At 43.0% G+C, this 23543-nt stretch overlaps 1 protein-coding gene and 1 long non-coding RNA gene across 5 annotated transcripts in view; both read left to right on the plus strand.

Moving 5' to 3' along the window:
• The window catches only part of FAM219A (family with sequence similarity 219 member A), a 96337-nt gene that overhangs the window by 4849 nt on the left and 67945 nt on the right, over positions 1 to 23543 (plus strand). The window lies entirely within an intron of this gene.
• LOC115619337 lies at positions 17556 to 23116 on the plus strand. Its single transcript, XR_003994975.1, has 2 exons — positions 17556 to 22434; positions 22817 to 23116. It is a non-coding gene; the product is annotated as an uncharacterized LOC115619337 (long non-coding RNA).

Here is a 23543-nt window from a genome sequence, read left to right on the forward strand (position 1 = left end):
GAAGGTGTACTGTGTGTTATGATCTCTTTGTCTTACCTTTTGCATCCCTAAAATGGGGAAAAACCTAAAAATAGAAAACCGAAATTAACTAAGAGGCAAAAAGAAAGGTTATACCTGTAGGGCTTATAAATAGTGCATTAATGTAACATTAGGTCTCTAGTGTAAATACACAATAAACTCTTCTTTTTAGAAGGAAAACACTTCTAAAATGAAAATGTCCGTATCTGTATTCGTTGTAATGTAGCCCAAGGGTTACACAGCTATATGTTTTGTAAATGCTTACAATACATGAGATTTGTAATGTCACAAGGCTATGGGTTCTGAAATAGAACTATTTCAGACAGTACTGCCTTTAGTTATACACCCTGTTTGATGTGCTGCAGTGTCATCTGTAGTGGTAGTCTAAACATTACAGTTCATTGGGGTTCTGTCCTGTCCCCTCCCTGTCTTGTATCAGACCTTCAGTGCAGACATAGGGGAGCACTTCTATTACCATCCCATTCCAGGCCGAAACTCCAGCAGTGATCCAGCACAGGCTCCCAAACAGCTGTGGTGAGGGATGTGGCTGCTAGAGGATGTAGCTAGAGGATGACCTGTCAGGACATGGGAGGGTGTTGTGGCTGGCACTGTCTCTGCAGGCTCTCTGCAGGCACACTGTTTTGCCTTCTCCACTTTTTTGCACAAGGTCTGACTGTGGTTGTTCTGTCGGTCATGTTTGGAAATCCCTTCTTGAGTGAAGAAAGATGTTTAAAATGGGACACCGTACTGTAAGAAAAATTAAACCTGCACAGTGCGCTCCTGGGATTCTTCCATAACTCCCACGAGCTTGTTATCTGTAGCTTGGTATTAATACGTACTGAGACACCAATTTCTGCTATTGATAGAGCTGTTATACTCTTTCTGCCAGCAGGTAGTAGCAGATCCGTAAAGAGTCAGATAAGATGAGCAAAATGCCAGGGTGAAAAAAGAGAACAACACATACCTTCCATTCTGCAAGCCTTCATTCAAGGAAAGCCCACAGCTTACCGGCAGGGCTGTAGGGAGTATGTGGCCTCTCTGGAGTTACATATTCCTTGCTGTGGAACTGAAGGCTGAACTTGATAAAAATAGAGGAGGAGACTCTATCACAGGTTTGATCTATGGGGCAGGGGATTAAGAGTGGAGCTGGCTAACAGCAAGACTGGGAGTTCGTCAGTCACCATGGTGTACCTGTTTTTTCCAGACATTTAAAACCTTGGCTGAAGTAGTTGGCTTTTTGCGTCTAGATAGATCAATTATCTGTTGATTTCTGCAGCTGGGTAGAAATTTTACATAGAAACGTGTCTGCGCTTTCCACTCACACTTGCTCATGCCCATGCATCTTCGGGGAAATCTTGTGCCATTTTTAATATAAGGTCCCTCTGGAGTTATTTTTTATCTGGCACTATAAAATTGACATCATAGTGATGCAGCCACTTGCAACTAGTAAATCTATCAGTCCAGCTCAAACCCTGTGTAGTCTTCTTGGCTGTTACTCTTTCTGAGGTTTAAAGTGTAATGTTGTGCGATGGATTTGTGTCCATTTTGTAGTATGCAATAGAAAGCAAGCACTTGCTTCACTGGTTTGACTGTGAGGATAGTGAGTTAGAATCATAGAATCATGGAATGGTTTGGGTTGGAAAGGACCTTAACATCATCTAGTTCCAACTCCCCTGCCATGGGCAGGGACACCTCACACTAGACCATATCGCCCAAGGCTCTGTCCAGCCTGGCCTTGAACACTGCCAGGGATGGAGCATTTCCCACTTCTTTGGGCAGCCTGTTCCAGGGCCTCACCACCCTCACAGTAAAGAGCTTCTTCCTTATATCTAACCTGAGCTTCCCCTGTTTAAGTTTAAACCTATTAACCCTTGTCCTATCGCTACAGTCCCTGATGAACTATTCCCTCTCCGGCATCCATCATATCAGTGAATGGATGGAGTTGGAGTGAACGAAATTGTAGGTGGACTTTTTCTTCATTTTGAACAGTAGCTGCTAGAGAATCTGTGCAGCTGTTGGACACATCCGTCACTGATTCACAGGATAGCAAGGTTTATCACTTTGGGAAAGTTCTTAGCAGAGAAATGCTCTCTTACATACATGCAGAGTATGTATGCATCCCAACAGCTTTTATTAGGTGAGTAGCAGTGTCTTGCCTCATGACTGACTGGCACTGTTTTTCTTAGTTTCTTTCCAGTGTCCTTCCTGAACTAACATCCATTAATATGAAGAGCTCACCATTTGGGCTCTGCAGCATTCAGTTTAATAAATCCTGTAGACAGTCCCTTTTCCTAATCCAAGCACAGCAGCGGTATTCTAATGATCATCATTTCTCTCTGTCTTGTGTGTTGTACTGGTTGCATGGGAATGTAGGATAGTCATTTAGTACACCCACATTCAAATAAAGTGTTTACCTAGGTTATGTCTTGTTTCAGGTTTTTGTTATGTGGTCCTAGGTGAAAACAAATCTTGGTTCCCGTTTCAATGTCAGAGATGCTTATGATAATCTAATTAATATTTTCTTACCTACCCTCCCCAGTGAATTTGGGGTGTGTTGCTGTCTGTTCATGAAGTTTGCCACAGGCATGGAAAGAGCTTTTGAGCTGGGGTGAGGTAGCCTCTCCTGCTCAAACCGTGAGGTAGCCTCTCCTCCTCTACTGTGTTTGCGACCACGGTAGAAATCTCTGAGTATAAAGGCTTTTGTCTGCAGTTGTTAATACAGTAGAGGAATATATCTACTATTTTAATACTCATAGGGCTTAATCCTCATTGGTAGTGACTCGATTGTAAGGCTTAGCTTTTAATCTGAAACTTGTTTTGTGGTCAGTTGTTGCAAGTAGCTTAAGGTGTAGTAAAAGACAAATTTCAAAATTTATGAAGTCTGCAGGACCTGGACATCCACAGAGCTGTCAGAGCAGGCTGACCTGAGAAATGGGAGTGGGAGGGAGAGAGCTCTGCATTGCATGGGGTGCCTATTGTTAATGGAAAAGAAAAAACAAATAGAAGTGTTCCTGGCATTTGCAAAGCTTTGGTCTGGCAGAATCTTGTGACTGACACGTCTAAAAACAATACGCTCCTTTGTACGAAAGCATGATTTTCTTCCCAAGCACATGCACGTGATGGAAATGGAAAATATATTGCTTGTGATGGCCAGAGCAGACCCTTCAGTTGAACACCATATAGACATTCTGCAGGCATTGCTTTGTCAGCTGAGGCATGAAAAAAGGCAGTTGCACTGATGGATCAAAACTAGTGAAGGTTCACCATTCCAGGCTTGGCTTGTGTAGTTTGGAGTAGGGAGTCTTGGGTGTACAGAGAAATGTGCAGTGCTCCTGTGCCTGTACAGGGACCAGCTAGGTTGGCATAGCCTCTGCTCTGCAGCAGCGCTTCCAGACCCACACTTCTGTGGGACAGCTTTGTTCCGCTGGCTAAATAGATATAGTGTAAGTGCAGTCTGCATCATGGAAATGGTGTAGTATCTTCTTAGTTGTAGCATTGACCCCTAATGGTTGCAAACATGGATTTATTTTGAAAGCACAAGGGAATTCGCAGTACCTGAACCTTGGTTCTTGTAGCATCTGGCTATGGAATACATGTAGAGTAAGAGAAAGCCAAGCATGATATCCCTTGAGACAAGCTGGAGGGATATGAACAGCATGGGGATGTGTAACAGGGCTTTTATAGGATCCATGTGATATGGAAGCAGCAGGAAAACCTTTTTTTTCCTAAGCTTAGTATTCTTAAACTTCAAAGAATCTTGCAGCAAAGTAGTGTTATCGTCCAAGGGAACACTTAACCGTTTTTCTCTCTCCCCCTGCCAACATCTGTTGGGTCTGTGGATCTGTCTAGATCTCTAATCTTAATTTCCCTTAATGTAAGGGTTAGAAAAAAAGTGAATAGCAGTCCCAAGAATAGTTGCAGGAACAACATGTTCACAGGCTTTCAAGATGGAGGTCACCTAGCCCACTGGAGCATGTAAAAGCTGCACTTCTCTTTGGGTTGTTGGCAGTTGATAAGCCTAGGAGAAGCTGCTGGCTAGTGATTCCATTTCTGTAAATGTGTGTGTCAGAAGTTGGATTTAGATTCCATTTTTGATCACTGTGCTAGGATGAAGGGGAATGGGTATATGATAAAAAAGTTAAAGGAAGTCCGACTCTTCTTGAAAATGTGTTGTGACACATCTGTGCTGGGGTTTGTCTTGCAGGAGTTGCCACTTCAGGATGTTAATGCAAAGCCTGAAGAGTCTAGAATTCTGCAGAGCAATAGCAATTCCTCTGCTGTTCTGATGGAGTAGAAGGTGAAACCACTCCTCTCTTCATCTGTTCCAGCAGAGTGAAGCCCTCCCTTTGGTGTATGTACTTCAGATAGCATATCACAAAAGTACTTCTCCTTGAAAAGAGTATCTTGTAACTCTTGCAAAAATTAGGGCAAAGTGATTGTGGAAATAACTGAGATGATCCATGCTGTGCATGTAAGAATTATTATAAAGAGATTATCTGGTTATGGGAGAATGCTTTATTTGGATTACGTAGCTACACAGAATTTGTAATCCGTGCTTTTCGCAGAAAAGTTTCCTTGTGCTGCAGTGGGAAATGTCAGATACGCTCTTTCATTAACTCTTAGTTCTTTGTTTGCAACACTGAATTCTTAAAGGTTACTCTCTGAATTTGAGGGGTAAATTTCTTCAGGTAGAGACCAATCCAGCAAAAAAAAGTTTGTCCCATAAGGTTAGCTATGGGTTAACTATGGGTGTTAAATCTAGAGGTGCTTCTGTATTAACCTTCAGAGATGTGGAATTTGTAGTGCTTGGTACTTGGTTTGTGGCCACAGACTGTGCTCAATTTGACAAATGGAGATGCATAAATTAGGTGCACACTTAACCTCTTTTCAGTAACAGGGACCCTGCTTGTTTTTCAGTCTGCTTATGAGATGGAAAAAGAGTGTGCGTGTTGCCAAGACAGCAGCAATTTTCATCTCTGATCTGGATACTAGTCCATGATACAGACTCTAATAGCGCCAGATTTTTCCCTTGCTTGTCCAAACGATTAACCCTTGAAGCGATATTTAGTACTATGTGCCTATATAGCAGTGCTGATTTGAGTAGCTGGTGGCTAATAGCCTAGCACCTGGCTTGAGAGGCACAAAGTGCTTTTACTGGTGTTAAGAGGTGTGTATTTGGTGCTGGTTTACTTAATTTCCTCATCCGTTTTATCATTTTGTGTTACGAGCAAGCAATTTTACTCTTCTTGGTGAGCTGTGGTAGTTTGACAGTGGCTCTGATGCTGAATGGCTGTTAATAATTCTGTAAAAAGTAGAAAAATTCAATGTTAAGTCGTCAGACTTCTCAATTTCTGCATCCATCTGGCTGTGAGGTCATTCTAGAGTTTCAGATTCACTTGATTGCACTTGATCCTGACAGCTCTTGTAAATCCTAATTGCCTTGAGGATCAAACACTTCATACTTGGTTTCTGACTTGTCTTTTGTGGAGATTATTTAGAACTATATGAACATGTGGGCTTTTTTTAATAGGTATGTAAGAATTCAAAACCAGTCCTGATGTGTTTTTGTTGACTCCTTTCAAGGCCAGTTGATTTTGGGTTTTTGAAAGATTTTTTCAGATGGCCACTGAAGTCTGGCTTGCTATATTAATAACTGAGAGAAAGCTAGATGCTTTTACCACAGGTATCCTCCATTGGCATGGCAGTTGGTAGGTATTGCGGAAGAACCTGCCGGGAGACTTTGCATAAATTCAAAACTCATTAACATCACAGGGAATTGCCAGCAGTTGGTTGCAATGGTGATAACGTTTTCATGCTGATACACAGACAGCCAGGAGGCACGGTTGAGGCAGGCCTATTAAATGCTGCTCCAAGCTTGACCTTCTGAAGTGTATTAGACTCTTGCTGAGATTTTATTCCCTTGATGTTGCAAACTTGTTCTTTTGGTTTAGCAGGGCTGACGAACTTGCTCTTCATAGTCTGAAGCTGTACTTCAGGCTGTGGTCCTGATTGATAAACATGATGAATCCTTTATTTTTTCAATGTTAAAATCAGTTCATCCTTTTCATTATGCAAAGATAGAAGTGCTCTTTCGTGGTCATTACTAGGGGCATCAGACTTAATTCTGTTGATCACTAATGATGAAAACTCCTTTAGCTTAACTGCTAAATCTAAAAACCTTAACGGGGATCACATCCAAAGGAGTATTCTGGTAATTGCAGTAGTCCTCATTCTGTCTTTTCTTTTGGAATAACTACAACAATGTGCCTAAATAATAGTTTTTAGATGGACATATGCCTGCTCTTCAAAGACAGGGCTTCTTCCCTGGCAGGTTGCATTACTCTGCATAGTGAATGTAATTATGGATTTGTCAGTGTTACCAGAATCTTCTCAAACTTCAAAATAGTCTTATGCATGTGGAAATACCATCCTTTACTCAAACAGCTCGCTGATAGCAATGCGAATTTCTGTTTTGCACTGCCTGGTCAGATTTTTCAAAAGTTACCTGTTGTCTTTCCCCGAATTTCCAGGTAAGTTTTGCTGTATTGGTCATCATGACATTTAGTTAATACTTCAAGTGCCTGCCCACAGCCAAAGTCTATTGAAAGCAAACACTGTCTGAATTCAAGTTTCATTTTGGATTAACTGGTGCAGGCAGTGCTCATGTGGTGAGCACATATTGCACTCTAAACCAGAGATACTTACTTAGTTTTCAATAAAGTCCTGCAAATATGTGCCCCAGCCAAGTCCTCTGTACATATGGTACTGTTTGAAAGAGAGGATTGCACTGTGATCTCTTCCAGTGCTGGTGGGGTGTACTGTCCCCTTCACAAGGCAAGAGGCACCTAACAGACATGGCTACTTATGATCAGGATTCAGACTAAACCTCTCCTAAATGTCAACTGTCTCCTAAATGTCTCCTGAGTGTCAACTGTTCAAGTTACAGACTTCTTGAAGTCTAGAGCAACCAGATGGAAGTCTTCTAGAGTTGTTTTAAAACTACTTACTTCTGTCTTGCAGAAACATTTGTTAAAAACTGGAAATAAAAAATCTTGAAAAGGAATTGTTGCTGTATTTTACCAGTTTATTTAACAGCTCTGTCTGAATTTATCCTGTTTGTACCTGCTAATATTTACAGGTGTCTTGGTAATTCATCTACAGAAGGATGGAGAAACGACTAATAAACCACTGGGGTTTATTAAAAATTGTTATACTGCTTGCTGAAGTGTAGTAAGTGGTTCTGTAAATCTGCTCGTCTTTCAATTTGGCAGAGCACCTGGAAAACTACCAACCATGTCCAACAAGTTATTTCAGCCTAATTAATGTTTCCTGAGTTGGGTTGCTGCTCTGAAGTTTGGGTTTGTACTAGGAAAGAGCAAAACCTTTAGGGCAGAGGGGTGTGCTGAGCAATAAATGTATATCAAAAAGCTCTAAATTGAAAGTAAACATGTCTTTTGGGATAGAACAGTTGATCCCTGAGGTCTCAGCCCCACTGGTGGGGGCAGAGAGAGAGTATCATCTTAAGGAGATTTAAGGAGCTGTTACCTCATGATGTGCCTCCAAGTCAGTAGGTGCCTTGGCGACATGCGCGAGGACATCATACCTGTGAGTCAGTAGGTGGAAGGCATTTTACTTGTTACTGAGATTGGTCTCTGTCCTGTCTTGCATCACTAAGTTGTGTTCCATGAAGAGGTGACAAAGTTGAGTACCTAAGGGAGACCATCGGGATGACTGGTACCTCAGGGATAGAACTGCTGTTAAAAATCTCTGTTAGAACCACAAAGGAGGACCCTACTAACCTACAAGTGACAGATTTTTTTCAGGGCCATAAGAAGGATGATCTGAGCACAGTGATACTTGTGGCAGGGGAATCCTCCAGCTGAAGGTGAGGAACTGAAAGGAGGTGTAAGGAGAGAGTGGATTGGAAGGAGGATACAGGTACATTCCTCCTGAAGAGGACTGGTGCAGCAGTAAGTGGTGAGTGTAGTATGGGCTTAATGTGTTTGAATCTATAATATTCCAAGTACAAATATAACCCAAGTCCTAAGTCCTGTTTTCAGCCTTTAAAAATATGCAGGAGCACCAGGTTGTAGACTTACAGTGCAATGGCCAGTGTTTAACATCCTCAGTGTGTGTTTAAGCTCTGCTTACACGGATGTGTAAACTTAGCTGCCTTCTACCCGAATCGATGTTGCTGCATACTACTGTCACTTGTTCCACGGCAAGTTGTATGGTCACAGTCTTGGATGTTACAGCCGGAGATGAGTTTGTGACCATACATGCCAGGAAGCGTCCCAGGACACCAGCCAGCCACAGTGTGTCAGGCTGTGCCTCGTGCTGCCTATTGAATGACTCTTGTGCTAAGCTAAAGCTAAGCTTAGCTAAGATAAAGCTGTTGAAAACGAATCCAGGATGCTGGGTTAAAAGTTGCTGGTAAAGCAACTATCAGGGATTTTTTATGATCCTCCAGAGGACCTGCGCTTTGAAGTCTGTATCTCTCACAGGTCAGAGAAGGATTTCTACAGATTGAGCAATGGTTGTGGTGATAGGTTAGGACTTTCCTCCCTAGAACCCAACCTTTACTATGCTGAATGCCCCTTGAATGCAGAGACTAGGTGGCAAGAAGAAAAGCCAGTATTATTTAGATTGCTTTCTTAAGAAGCTTTTTTCCAGCTTGTACAAAATGCACCAATGGCTTAATGTGCCACATTCTATTTTTAATGCACACAGCTCCCTTCTGGATACTAATGTTATGTAGAAGATGGGCAAGAGATATAGCAGCTTTCAGGGCTTGGTATTTAGATTGGAGAAATTAAGCTGCATTACAAGATTCACTGAACAGGAATATGGACTGTCTTATGGTGGCTTTGTTGGTGGCTTGCCATCTGGCTGATTATCCTATGGATAGGGAGGGGGTATGTGAGGCAGGTCCTTTGCTACCTGTGCTTCAGAGCTTGCAAGGTAAAGCCTTCTTGTAAACTGTCATTTTGCTGTTTTGGCTAAGCAGGCACACACTTAGCTATGTAAAGAAATCCAAAGATTGTGGGCTGCTCCAAAAGCACGTGCATAGGACTTGGGGTGTAGGCAGTGTGCATCCGACACGTGGCCACCAGCTAAAACTATCGTACCTGCTCATGTCATCTTTGCCTGCACTGCTGTTTCCATCCGTCTGGCCTTGCCCTGAGGAAAGGTTCTTCCCTGTTGAAGGTAAAAATTGTACTCAAGCTCCATGCACTGTAGTCTGTTGAAGGGAGGAGTTTTAAAAACAAAGCAAAATCTTTCATCTCTGCTCCAAATCGTTTGAGTCTATGCTATTGTGAACTTGTCTCTACTAAAGAGCTATTGAAAAAGGGACAAACCTGGACAACTGGTCATGGAGGGTTTTTAGTTCTGTCTATGTAGAAGGTGGGTAAGAGTCACAGAAGCCTCCTGATGAGCCAAAATCAATAACACTTTCTGGTGAGTGGAAGAGACCTTTTGCCCAAACTTCCAGGAAAGAGGCTTATGGTCCACTTGGGGTGGTGTGTCCCCATATTGTGAAAGCTGTTGTTGATATAGTGGGAAAGCCCTGCTGTGCCACTCTTTGGTGGCACGCTGGGCTTCTGTGGACCCCTGTATCCCTCAAAAGAGCTGCAGGAGAGAAACTAGGTAGTGACTTCTGCTTTCCTGAGGAAGGAAATGGCAGACATTTGAAACCTCAAATTTAAAGTATTTTCTCTAGAATAAATGATTCTTCTTTGTAAGGTTTACATTTTCTATATGCAGTGTTGATTAAGAACATAGTCATTTTGTGGTGCTCTACCACTGTGTCTTTAAATATTCTCATAAACAGGTCTGGGTGTTAGAAAAATAGCTCTTGAAATAGGCAGTTGTACTTAAATGTCAGCTGTGTGTGAAGACAAAACCGCTGATTGGATGTGCACTTAGTTAATATTGATTAAAATTGCAGTCTCGGTTAAATAGTGTCTGGTGATAGTGCCCTTCTGTTGCTATAGGCAACCAACACGTTGTAAACTTACTGAATATTAGACTTATATTTAATGTTTCCATTGTCTTTCTGATAAAAACAAGGTTTCTTCCGATAGATGAAGAGAGCTCTGACAGCCTTGTGAGTACACAGAAGCAATGCTAACAAGATCAGGGATTTAGATGCCTGCTCTCAATTGATTATTTTTTAAATGTCTTTCCACTGTAGAACAGGTTTTCTGTTTAAGTCTGTCTTTGCATCCTGGGTGGTCAGGAGCAAACGCATGGGAACAGCACGAAGCTCACTCTGCACATCTGAGGCTAAAAAGTGAATTTCAATTTTACACTTAAGCAACACCTTTGAGATTCTGGCAGGTCTCCTCCAGCAGGTACTGGCTGCCTTCCTAAGAAACTAACAAGGCAGATGAGGGTGAAACAGGACTAAATGAATAGACTGTTTTCATCAGATGTCCTTTGGAGTGCAGCAGCTTCTGGCTTTCCTGGAAGCCGTGGGGGTTCTCCAACAAAAACAACCCAAATCAAAATTAATCCTATCCTGGCAATGAAGCAGTGTAGGGAGCCATACGGCTTCTGAGTGCTAGGCACTTGTGTTCCACAGCTCTCTAATGTGATCCTGCAGCATTGATTTTTATTTTTTTTTTGTCTTTATATCTTCTGGTTGTTTTCACTGAAGTCAGATGATGGTCAGCAGCCATCCTAGGCTAGAAACCTCCTTTTCTGATGAGTGTGATGTCCACATCCCCTCTTATTCCTCCATAGGGATGTAATAGGATGTTACAAGCTGACTTAATATAGGACCTACAGTTCTGAAATGGTTTCACTTTAGATAGACAAGAAGTATATGAATGTGCCTTTACCAGAAAGAAAAAATACTTCTATAACAGTTTTTGTGTCTTACAACTTAATGATTTGGCCATGCCTTTCAGCTAACTGGCATGGGCTGTAACTATCTCTTTCATTAAGAGTGATGTATCATTTTCTTCTAATGGGTTTCTTAAGTCTCTTTCATGGAGGGAACCTCCTGTCCAGTATGAGATAGGATGTTATACATAGGTAGGTAGTCCTTGGCTTCATGGTGGTGGTGGCTGTTAAAACCACACGGGAAAATGAATGGGTCTGTGGTACCGTTCTCCATTTTGAGGAATGTCTGAGGGTGCACCTGTGCTGTAACCGCATGAACAACTCCAACATAGTGTAGGGATTCCTGAATTAATGCTAAACTAAGTGTCTTTGTCCAGGCATCCCAGGATGGGGCCGGCAGGACTGCAAGGTCTTTCCCAAAAGGCAGGTAATTTAGCCTTCAGTGAGCTTTGTGCTTTTCTGATGAAAATACACCTCTGGTAACTTGGTTAATGCTGCCTTTCAGCTGCAGTGCAGTAACCTAGATAGTATCGAGTCCCTCAGAGCACTGTAATTTTATTAGCCACATGGAAGAGATTTGCCTCTAAGCTATGCAAGAGTGCGTGCCAGTCATGCAGAGGTCGTATTGCCTCTTGGTTACATGTCTCCACTTACTAACGTATTTGAGCAGCTTCTAGTGAGGTTACTTGTGGACAGAGAGTCTGGAGGGAGGTTTTTTGATGCTCACTGATTCAACTTTAGTTTTATGGGTTCTAAAGGATGTGTTTTATAGGTAACTCTGCAGGAGTGCCAGCAAGGAAAGCTGGGCACGAGTGTCTTTCCTTAAAGAATATGGAAGAAAGCTTGATTTCTCTCAACAGTCACTTTGCATAATTGAAGTGTAGTTAAGCTTCCAAGAAGCCTATAACTGGTGCAGAATATTGCATGGAGTTGCATATCTTTGCAGTTTTGGCAAGGCAATGATTATGGGGCTAGTGTCTAGAGCTTTTGCAGAGTAACAGGAGTTACTCTGCTGATATGTTACCTGCTAAAAAACTGTCTAGAAAGTGTTTTGGGAGGGGGATGTTTTGCAACTATTGGAAAAATGTTTCAGAACAGGGCAAGCTGTGTGGATCTGCCTTTTTATCTGTTGTGGTTTTCCTTGAAATAATTTTACTCAGTAGAACTTTTTCAATAGTTCTAGTGATTTCCGTAGGTGGGCCCTGTGCTGCCATGGTGTGCTAAGCTCTGGAGGCAACTGGAGACCAAGGAAGACCTCTACAGTGATTGCTGGGTCAGTGTGAAAAAACCCTGATGTAAAAGGTTGGTGCCAATTGATTGTATTATGGCTGTGCCTTGGTTCTGGCTTCAAGCTGCTTTGCAGGGCTTTGTCTTTCTCGGGCAAGTAGTGCCAAAGGACTGAATGTGCGATGTTTCCTGGCCAGTCTGTGAGGCACTCAGCTCCGTGATGCAGCCCTTTTACTCACACATATCCATATCTCAGCAGAGATTTGAGGCTTTTCTGTGCAGAGAGTTGTTTGGGTTGAGACTTTCTGTTGATTAAGATGTCGGCATTTTGCATGACACAGTTCTGCAGATCAGCTAGTTTGCTTTCAAAGGTATCACTAAACATGCCTGCCTTAAGCACTCTTCCTTGCTGCGAGACCTCCTGTTGTTGTCCCCCCCACATTATTTCAGATTGCCGTGGGGTCAGATCCTACTTTGAATACTGGCACACAGCCAAGTGTGTTTATGTGCAATTGGCAGGTTTCTGTCCTTAATGTGAGAGCCACTGAGCTTTGTGTGTGCCTGCAAAAGACTGCAGATGAAGCAGCTAAGGAAAGATGGCTTGCAATTTCCGAGCAGAGGTCTGTAAGGGGGTTTTTGTATGACAGGGTGTAGCTATTGGCAAGGGGTGACAGCAGACACCAGCATACAGGTCATGGGACCACCTGAGATGTGACACAGGCTGTTGCATCTATGACAAGTTGTAGCAGATAAAAGGAAAAGAGCCCCTGGAGAACTTTAAAGCAGCAACCCGTCCATCAGTCCCACATGCAGAAGAGGAAGTCACAAGCTTGTCTGGTGTTCAGTGGGTGTTCTGCCATGAAAGCGGCAATTAAGCTGTAATTAGGTAGCAGTAGGGCTGATAAAGAAATGCCAGAGGCCAGTGTCCTCCAACAAGGCTTTTGATGGGAAGGCACAGCCCTTAAAAGTCAAATCTTTTCCAAGTTCAGAATTTCTGAAACCTTGGTAGACACAGACCTTCCACCAAAACCTGGTGGGATGGAGGGAGCTTTTCCAGGGAATATTAAATATAACACTTTGGTATACGCATTGGGAGTGGTCTTGAGCTGTGGCTGATGGCTGCAGTGATCCTCTCAGCACCAGCCTCTTTTTCTAAACAAGTCAACATAAATTTACCTCCCTTTTCAGAATTTACATGGGGAGAGGCGTCTGCCTTCTGCTAGACTCATCTTATTTTCCTGCCCCCGTAAGTGGGTTGCACAGCCAAGGTCAGTACAGGTATAGGAATCAACATGTCGGAGACCAAAAGCAGTTGCCACATTAGAAAACATACCTTGAAGTTTGAGTATCATCCAGTTTTTTTGGCTAACTTATTGTAAATGGCACTTTGAGAAATTCTTGTCAATACGTTTATGGGGAGATAAGTCAGTTAATTACTTAAAGCATTAATGACTCTGGTTTTGAGATACCTCCTTATTTTCAGTGCAATTCTCAACACCTGGTTGTCAGCAGAACAGAAGTCGAAAGTGGAAAGGGTTGTTCTTCCTGTAAATATTCAAGGCTGCACATATTTTATCGCTTCTGTGAATAAGCAGTACTGCTTTCTGCTCCTGGAAGAGAACAGCATCTGGTTAGGTGTATATGCGTGTCCTGTACCAATCTGCACAAATACATTCCTGCACCCTGGAGACAAATACCAAGGCTTTAGAGATGTCTGGTTAGTTGTCAGCCTGTTCTCTGATACTGTTCAACTTCCCTTTCAGCCAAGCACTTACAGCAGTCCTGTGTGAAAGAGGCAGTTAAGCAGAGAAAGACTTTTTTTTTTCCGTTTTGTTTTTTTTTTTTTGAATACTCCAGTTTAAAAAAAGCCTTTGGGAACAATCCTGCAAAAGTGGGGAATGTAGTGGTTACTAAAGGTTCTTTTTAAGAATAGAGGGAGATGCGTCAGGGTCTAGTGGAAGGAAAATTGCAAAGGTATGTTCAGACACAGTGCTTTGCTGGAAAAATCGGATGATGATATCGCTCATTGTTGCAATCTCGACCCAGTGATGTCTGTCTGGTGGTAAGAGGTAACCATATGGAACTTGCCAGGCATTTCACTGCCTAATGTAATTGAATTTGATTTTAAATCAAATCAGCTATTTTAAAGATTCAAGACAAATATTTATTTTGGAATCAACCTGTGTGAAAGAAACTTGCTACTGTATAAATAAAACATTCTGAAGAACATGTGACAAAAACTCTTTATGGTCAAACTGGCAAAGTGGATAAGTCATTATCTGAACACCTGGTGTCTAGGTTTGACATGCAAAACCCCAGCTTCTTTGGTAATCATCTCTTCAGGGGCATGAGAGAGAGATTTTTTATTTTATTTTATTTTTATTTCAGGTTATTAAGCTGAACTAGTTGAATAATAATTTCATAGTTGAGAAATCAGTTGAGAGTTAGTAAAAGGGAAGAAGTCTTTGTTTTCCTTAGGCCGTGAAAGAGGTCTGAGGCAAAGACCTGTTTGTTCTGAAATTCTGTTGGACCTGTGGTCAGAAATTTTATCAATTTTGCAACACATCACTTCAAAATGTGCATTTATAATTACAGACAATGCAGTGGGGTTTAAGGCTTTTCATTGTTTTTTAAAGTTGGATTTGTGCACTTGCCCTCCAGGTCTATTCAAATGTAGCTTCAACAGAAGAGTGGGAATTTGGGAGGGAAATCAGATTAATTTATTATGACACTAGAAACTGGATAAACATATCTGTGGGTGATTACTTTTGTATGCAGACTGTTACCAGTAGCAAAAATAGTACTATGTTGTAAGACTAGATTTAGTAGCAAATTGAAAGTTAACCTTGTCTGAAAAATGGAGAGACATTAGTCATTGGTGTAAAAACTCATGCATAAAGGGAAAGTTAGTCAGTGACTTAAAATTATGTTCCATGCTTGCTGATTTTATTTATAAGTCACTGATGTTATGAAGGTATAAATGACTTAAACACATCCTGCTACCTTTACCAGGCAATTCAATGCAATGAGAACAATCAGTGCTGCAAAGAATATACTGGCAGGAGCAAAGACGTGCTTTCCTTGCCAGCACTATGTACCAGGTTATTCTAACCTGGTGAAGCCCTGTGCCTTCGTGCTTTTCTGATTGGTACAGCACAACCAGATCTCCACTCTAATGTTCCGTAAAACTTTATGAAGTCTTATTTCAACATGTTCTGGTTTTCTCATTAATAAATGTTTGTTTACACTAATTGCTGTTTCAAAAAGTTGCTAAAGACTCAACTGTTCTAATACAAGTGTGTTTTCTCTCACTGAAGAATGTATGCTTATGGAATCACTGCAAAAAGGAAAATAAACTTTCATTCAAGAGATAGCTGCCCATGGACTAACAATCATTGTATTATATAGTGTCTTCGTTCAATAGCTTTGGTCCTAACCTTGAGACGTAAAGTTCATCAGTCCTGTCTGTGGAGGGAGTGCTGGAAGGACATGCTGGATTTCCTGGTAAGACTTAGGTCTGAAAATCCTTCCATTAGCAGCATCATAGACGCAATACAGTGCCCTATGTGGAACTGGGACACAAGTTCCACAAGCAAAGGGTCACAAGGAAGTGCTGCTTTATGCAGTTGTGCACAGGGTAGGCACATTATTCCAAGAAGCTTCCCACCTCTCTCTGGGCCTTAGTGAGTCAATTTATTTTTTACCACTGATATTTCTATGATTCAAAGGCTGGTTTACTTGAGGAGGTGAGACCTTGCTGGGTTTTGTTCTCTGTAAGACTGAAAAACTTCAATGTTTTGGGTACAGAGCAAATAAGGAAAACAATTTGGCATAAAGAACTGGAACTCTGAACTAGAAAGGATGACTTCGACCTCCCAGATCTTCAACCAAAGAGTGGTCCTGACTTGTAGTGTTACTCTTCCACATCTGCTGGCTGCGTTAACTCTCACCTGCATTGGTAGGAATATGCTCTTTTTTATAAGAGCAGCTCAGTCCAGAACTGGATTGCCGCAAAATATCATCATGCTGCTTCACGCAGCATCACTTGTGATGGAAGTGGCTCAGGCCAAATCGCACAGTCTCTGACACTACCAGTTCTCTGTTGGCAGCATGTGGTTGTGAGTCCTTAAAAGCGTTGCGAACTTCAGTTCTAGGTGAGGGGAAGGATCCTGCCACAGGGTTACGTTGCACACTCCTCACCAGGAAAATGTTCCTAGAGAACGCAAGTGGAGTGCCTGACCAATTTGGTGGCCTTCTATGATGGAGCCACGGAACTGATGGACAGCGGCAGAGCAGTCGATGTCATCTACCTGGACTTGTGCAAAGCATTCGACACTGTCCCACATGACATCCTTGTCTCTAAATGGGAGAGACATCAATTTGATAGATGGACCACTCGGTGGATAAAGAACTGGCTCGATGGCCGCACGCAAAGAGTTGTGGTAAATGGCTAGATGTCCAGTTGGAAACCTGTAACAAGTGGTGTCCCTCAGGGATCGGTGTTGGGACCGGTCCTGTTCAACATCTTTGTCGGTGACATGGACAGTGGGATTGAGTGCACCCTCAGCAAGTTTGCCGATGACACCAAGCTGTGTGGTTCGGTTGATACACTGGAGGGAAGGGATGCCATCCAGAGGGACCTTGACACGCTTGTGAGGTGGGCCGATGCCAACCTTATGAAGTTTAACCAAGCCAAGTGCAAGGTCCTACATCTGGGTCGGGGCAACCCCAGGCACTGCTACAGGCTGGGCAGAGAAGAGATTCAGAGCAGCCCTGCAGAAAAGGACTTGGGGGTGTTGGTTGACGAAAAGCTTAACATGAGCCAGCAGTGTGCTCTTGCAGCCCAGAAAGCCAACCGTATCCTGGGCTGCATCAAAAGAAGCGTGACCAGCAGGTCGAAGGAGGTGATCCTGCCCCTCTACTCTGCTCTTGTGAGACCTCACTTGGAGTACTGCATACAGTTCTGGTGTCCTCAACATAAAAAGGACATGGAGCTGTTGGAGCGAGTCCAGAGGAGGGCCACGAGGATGATAAGAGGGCTGGAGCACCTCCCATATGAAGACAGGCTGAGGAAGTTGGGGCTGTTCAGCCTGGAGAAGAGAAGCTGCGTGGAGACCTCATAGCAGCCTTCCAGTATCTGAAGGGGGTCTACAAGGATGCTGGGGAAGGACTCTTCCTTAGGGACTGTAGTGGTAGGACAAGGGGTAATGGGTTCAAACTTAAACAGAGGAAGTTTAGATTAGATATAAGGAAGAAGTTCTTTACAGTGAGGGTGGTGAAGCACTGGAATGGGTTGCCCAGGGAGGTTGTGGATGCTTCATCCCTGGCAGTGTTCAAGGCCAGGTTGGACAGAGCCTTGAGCCACATGGTTTAGGGCAAGGTGTCCCTGCCCATGGCAGGGGGGTTGGAACTAGATGATCTTAAGGTCCTTTCCAACCCTTACGATTCTATGATTCTATGATTCTATGATCTGGGCCACTGAAATTTGCTAACTTTGAATTCTGCAATGGTATTTTTAGAATTGGTTTCTGAATGTGGAGCCATGCTTTAATTTCTATGCAAGACTAGAATACCATGTTGGCTGACCCCTATAAATGCTTGAGCGTGTTTGGAAGAAGCACATCTGTGTCTAATGGGTCTAATTAGAAATTAAAAACTTGCTGCTTTATAGCTTTGGGTGAGTAGAAAAGGATTTTAATAGAGAGACTGTGTCTTGATATACACATGGTGGGGGGATAAGAAGAAAGGTGACCCTCAGAAACGTCACACTAGTTTCTTCCAGTTTTTGAGGCATGTGCACAAAAGCCCAGTATGTTTCCATCTTTAAATAATGCTCAGATCTCTAGAGGTAAATGCTATTATACACTTCATCTTGGTTAAAATATAGGTGAATGCCATTGATTTGCCCTGCTTCCTAGCTGTGGTAAGTGCTGCTTTCAAGCGCTTGTGTCTCACAAGAAAATGACAGCATGTTTTCAGCAGCACGTGGAAACATGAAGGCGTATCATGAGATAATTATTGGAGCGCAGAGCCTGCTTCCATAACATAGTTTGGTTGCGGAAGGACAGGAGGCTTATGCGACAGTGAATCTGTCCATTTTCCTCTGGCATATGTTTTTGTTGGCTGATACAAGCCAATTTTATAGCTCTTTTCCAAAGATAATTAGGACACCATATTTCAGGTTCACTGAAAAACAGCAGAAGGGTAGAAGAGACCCACATGAGTGCCCCACTATGGGAAGCACGGGTGGAATTAAGGCAGGCTGGGGTCTGTGTGGCATCTGCCTGCAAGCTGGGCCGTGCTCTCGCCTGGTCCGTGTGATGCTTTCTGCTTCCTGACAGTGATGATCTGGGAGCTATATTGCAGAGAGCTGGGGAGAGGATGGTTAAAGGGCAAAATAAAGAAATCTTTGTGTAACCAAGATTCATTAGTTTTCCTGATTATGGAACAGTCTGTTACTTTTATTTTAGAAGGAAAGTAGAAGGGTTGATATTTAGAGAAAAAATCTGGCTATGGATCAGTGTAATCTAACAACTTGTGAAGTACAAAGCGTGTTGATGAAGGGTGAACTTTGCCCACATGGTAGCTAAGAGCTTGGGGTCGGGACTATATGAGATAATTCAGAAAGGGCCCTCTGAGCATCATGTTTTCTTAACTTTCATCTTGTTTCTGAGGCCATAAGCTTAATTCCTTCCACCCTGTGCTTCAGTTTCTTTGTTCCTGCTTCTCTGATGCATCTCCTATTGTCCCCAGTAGCCCAATGTTCCTCTGTATATTGTTCAAGGTTTTGATAGTTGGGGATTTTTTTGTTGTTTAAATGATAAATTGTGATTTCCTTCAGGCAGAAGATGGAAGAAAAATACAATCTAAGCAACAGATTGAATTGTTCTGTGAAAGCCTCAGTTACAATAATGTTGGCATTTCCCTCTCCCACACAGTCTTATATTGAAAGATGTGATTGGGAAAAGAGCCGTATTGGAGAAACCTGCACTAGTGTTTCAGACGCTTTAAATGAATTAGCTGTCCATCACATCACAACAGAGCATAGCCACTCAAGTCGTGCTGTGGTCCATTTTCATTAGCAGAGTTCCTTTTGCTTGTACAAATTCACTTCAAAATCTAAGTAGAAACGAAAATTAATCGCTTTCTGCTGCTCTGATGTTCTGGGGCAAAGTGCAATGACTGTGCTCTTACACAAAAAGTCATCTGTCACCCAACTCTGCTAGCCTGTGCACATCCCATGGGAGTGGGGAGCCTTGGCATTCTGGCGTGGGCCAGCCTACCAGCCAGATTCAGTGTGAACCATCTGCCCTTCACAGCAGTGCTCTGTAATAATCTCGGCGTGTTTTATGCCCTGGGAACTTTGTGCAAACACTTTCTCATATGGTGGATAACGAGGAAGTCCTAAACATTTCCAGCCTGCAGAGAGGCTGAGAAAGCAGTAGCTGAATCTGGGGTGGGTCAGATGCCAGGGGTTAGCAGAGATGGTGATGCCGTGGACTAAAAATACTCATTCCACCACACACAGTGCTGGCAGATTGAGCCCTGGCACACTGAGCTGCTCTTGCACAGCCACTTCTGCAGGGAAGGCAGTTCACTGCACTGTGCTTGTCCCTGTGGAGACAAGCTGTTCTCTCTGCACAGCCCAGAGCATCTTTCCCAGCCCTCTCTGGTTTCTGCTACCAGGCTGCAGCTGTAGGGGTGGTTTTGCTAACCACTAATCATTTGTTTAATTCAAACAGGGAAGGAAGGGTGTTGGTGAATGTGGCTTTTCTCCCACTATCTTAGATTTCAGAGCTGCTGTCTCTAACGCTGCACTGTGGGGGAGGATCGTTTTGTTCTTTTCATGTGGAGCTGTGACGTGTAAGTCATCATGACCTGTAAACCCTCATCCTCTTGGGGTCCTCCTTATCGGCTGTATATAGCCAGAGTGGGGCAGTATCCTCCAAGCTGGCTGAGGATGGTGGGAAACAGAGAGGAGAGGGAATGCAATGCTGGAGGGCAACAGAGCAGCTTCATTCTCCCAGAAACCTGTCCCCCGTCTCCAAGATTGCACAGTCTGACCTTCAAAAAAGGGGATGAGCTTCAGGAAACTTGGACAGAGGTTTTCCATGTTGCAGAGTGCTGGATAGATGGAGTAGCACAGCAGTTCTGTAGTTCATATTGGGCTCAAAAGACATACTTATGCACCCCTGAATTCTCAGAGCTGGGACAAAAGACTGGGAGAGAAACATTGCGTTGTCTGTCACAGCCGCTGATGGAATTAAAATATGTCAGGATTCCTGATAAAGTGGTCCTGCTCTTTAGTATGGTGGAGCCCCATTTAGTCAGCACCTGCAGAAATTGAGGTATCTGAGTTGGATCTTCCAGTTCGTTTCATTGCTGGAAAGGAGGAGCATTATATGTTTGAAGCCATGTTTCAGTTGTGAACAAGAGAGATTTTCCATTGTGTTTTCCCCCATCCTTCTCTTTGGTTTTTTTTTTGACATTTTTAAATAACAGATAGTTGCTAACCAGACTGTTCCAAAATCAGCAGAGTAAAACAGAGCTAGTTTTGCTAAGTTTTACTGCTCATGATCCTTTTCTCCTCCCGAATAGAAGCATGCAGAACGTCTGTTCTCGCTGTGCTGCTGGTGGGCAGAGCACAAACAGCCACAGAAGTCCTGTCCATCTGCAGGCAAAGGACAGCATCGTGTTGCCTCACATGCGGAAGCACAGGGGTCAGGGGTTTGCTGCTTTCCCATGCAAAGTTTGCTTTTCTAGCAGGTGTGGTCATCTCTGTTAGGGACTGAGTCCTGGGCTGCTGTTTTGTATTGGCTACATAAATGACTGCTAATAAAATCTACAATTAAACCAGGGCACCGAGGTGAAAAGCTCTGTCTTCTTTCAGCAGCGCCTTACAACATTAAGTCATCAGGGTCAATCTTATGAACAGAATTGGCAAATTGACAAGTCATTTTTTTTTTTTAATCTAACTGCCTTTGGATTGTGATGATCAGTTCGATCCACTGACACTTAAATGATTCAAAACCTTCAAATCACTGTCTTGGACAGTAAACACCTTGACATAGTTTCCAAAACCAATTATAAACTACAGTTAAAAGGCTGTTTTAATTATTGAAAACACCCCTGAGATAAATACACCTTCAGAATGTTAGATGCCTCCTTCTGAAACTTGTTGTATATGAACTGAGACAAATACAAAAGGAGAAGAAGTCAACTGTAAGAGAGGTAAATCTGCTGTCTGCCTTCTAATCTTGTGACTCCCATGTGGTGTTTCAGGCTATGTTCTGAATGGCAAGATGAGTATACTGGTCCTAAAAATTTTAATAAGCCTTTTGTAAATGAGTTTTAACTTAATTAAGAATTTCTAGCTATGGTTATGACCTGCAGAGAAATGTTTAATTGGCTGTTTTCCCTAGCTGGTTAAATGCCTTCTTACTAGAAGTGTGTATGCTTATGGGATTTGAATGCTTCAAACCTAGTGTAAGCCAGGATTCCTGTACTTAACACTGCTGCCAAAATTTTCACCAGTGACCTCTGCCAAGTCAACTCTTCACTTCAGCACCCACTTGCCTGCCCTGGTCTGCTTTTCCCTCGGAGATGAATGCGGGTAGTGGGAGGCAACAGAAACATACTCTTCTTTGATGGAAGCATGGGCAGAGGTAGAGTTTCCCACAGAGGTGGAGTCTCCATCCCTGGGGATACTCAAAATCCATCTTGTTATGGTCCTTGAGCAGGGTGGGGTTGGACCAGATGACTTGCAGAGGTCCCTTCATACCTCAGCCAAGCCTGTGTTCCTGCTTGGTTGTGGTTGAAAACAATCCAGAGTTTGAATTCATATTTCAGCGGTTGATAGCCAAAACCTGGAAATCCAGTCACGTCTGCGTACAGCCATTATTGAGCTTAATGAGAATTGTATATCTGCAACAAATGGCTCCCTGTTCATCTTCATAAAATCCTCCACTGCTAAAATGATCTCAGACAGTTTTTGCATGAATCCCTGGTTGAAAGTAACTGTCTTGTAGCAGTGGCCATCTGGAAATGCCTGTTACAGCATAGCTATGAGGGGTGAAGACAATCTCTCTCATTTCCCATATAAAACTCTTTAAGTATTGTGTTTCATTTGAGAGAGCAGCCACATGGTAGTTACCACTGTTGCAAACCACTGCACTGATTCAGATGCATTGAGATGAGCAGATAGTGTGAAGAAGTGGATAGAAAATGCCAGAGGACTGCGTGTGCAAGAAAACCTTTAAAGCAAGTGCTGCTGGAAGAGTGAGCAATATTCTGCTTATTAATGTAGATTGGAATTTCCTGCTAGCACAGAATAATGCAAAGGTCAGTCACCAGCTGCAAGCAAACAGCGTGTGGTTGATTCTAAAATTAGTTAATCTCTAGCATTTCCATTTCTCTTCCCTGCATTTCTTGTTCTACCTTAGGCCTGAGAATCTTGTTAAAGATGCCGCAGGCTTGAAAGAAAATTGTTTCTTTTTTTCTTCTCTGTAAACTGCTGTAGTTGAGATAACTAGGTGTCTGTTGCATATCATTATGACCGGGGTGTTACCGTGGCCCTAAAGCATTTTCCATAGGCTCAGTGATTTTCACTCTAGAATGGCTTAGTTATCCTTTCCTCCCCATTGGCTGGCGTCTGCTAGCACAACTGTGTTATCTGCAGCCTTTTACGCTAACCTTTTTAAAGTCTTCTATTTTATCTCTTGAGCCCAGAGATAAGCTCAGGGAGAACCTGAATAATGGCCTCGGGAAACCCTCAATTACTTTCTGCTGATGAGCCGGGAGCTGGTGTGATGATGCAGCACCATGGCCAGTCTGGAGGTGGGAAAATTGTTGGAGCCTTGGATGGAAAGGTGGACAACAGCACTGCAGGCATAAAACTGCCCCTATGTTACCTGACGTGCAAGCCAATGCTAGCTACTGAAGAAGATAACTCCAGAGAGCACCTGCCTCTGCTTTACGGTTTTTAACCTGATAGCTGTATAAAATAAACAACTTCAGAGCAGAAGCACTGCCTTGGGGCATGTGTCTGATCGTTTCCTGCAGAGCTGATTTGTATGGCAGAGAGGTAGTGATCCTTAGAAAGACCGTGGCCAGCTGATAACACAGGAAGAACTTGTTACATTCAGGTGAGTCTGAACACTTGAAAGCCAGTTGTGCTGTCTGGATATAATAAGACAAATCCTTCTCACTGCAGAATATTGTTGGGGAGATGCTGGTTAGTCTGATACACATTGCAGATAATGAATGAATGGCCACTCAGCTGCTGTTCTGTGCATTAGCATTGTGTATCTAAGCCTAAAGTGAGACCTAGGCACCTCTGTTTTGTAGGTGGATCTCACTTCTGTGCACGCTGGTACCTGCTGTGGGTAGAGATGTGTTAAAGCTGGTGTGAACACAGCAAGGCATATGGGGCAACGTTTCATCACACAGCT

This window comes from Strigops habroptila, chromosome Z, assembly GCF_004027225.2.
Source record: "Strigops habroptila isolate Jane chromosome Z, bStrHab1.2.pri, whole genome shotgun sequence".
In the NCBI taxonomy this organism is placed as follows: Eukaryota; Metazoa; Chordata; class Aves; order Psittaciformes; family Psittacidae; genus Strigops; species Strigops habroptila.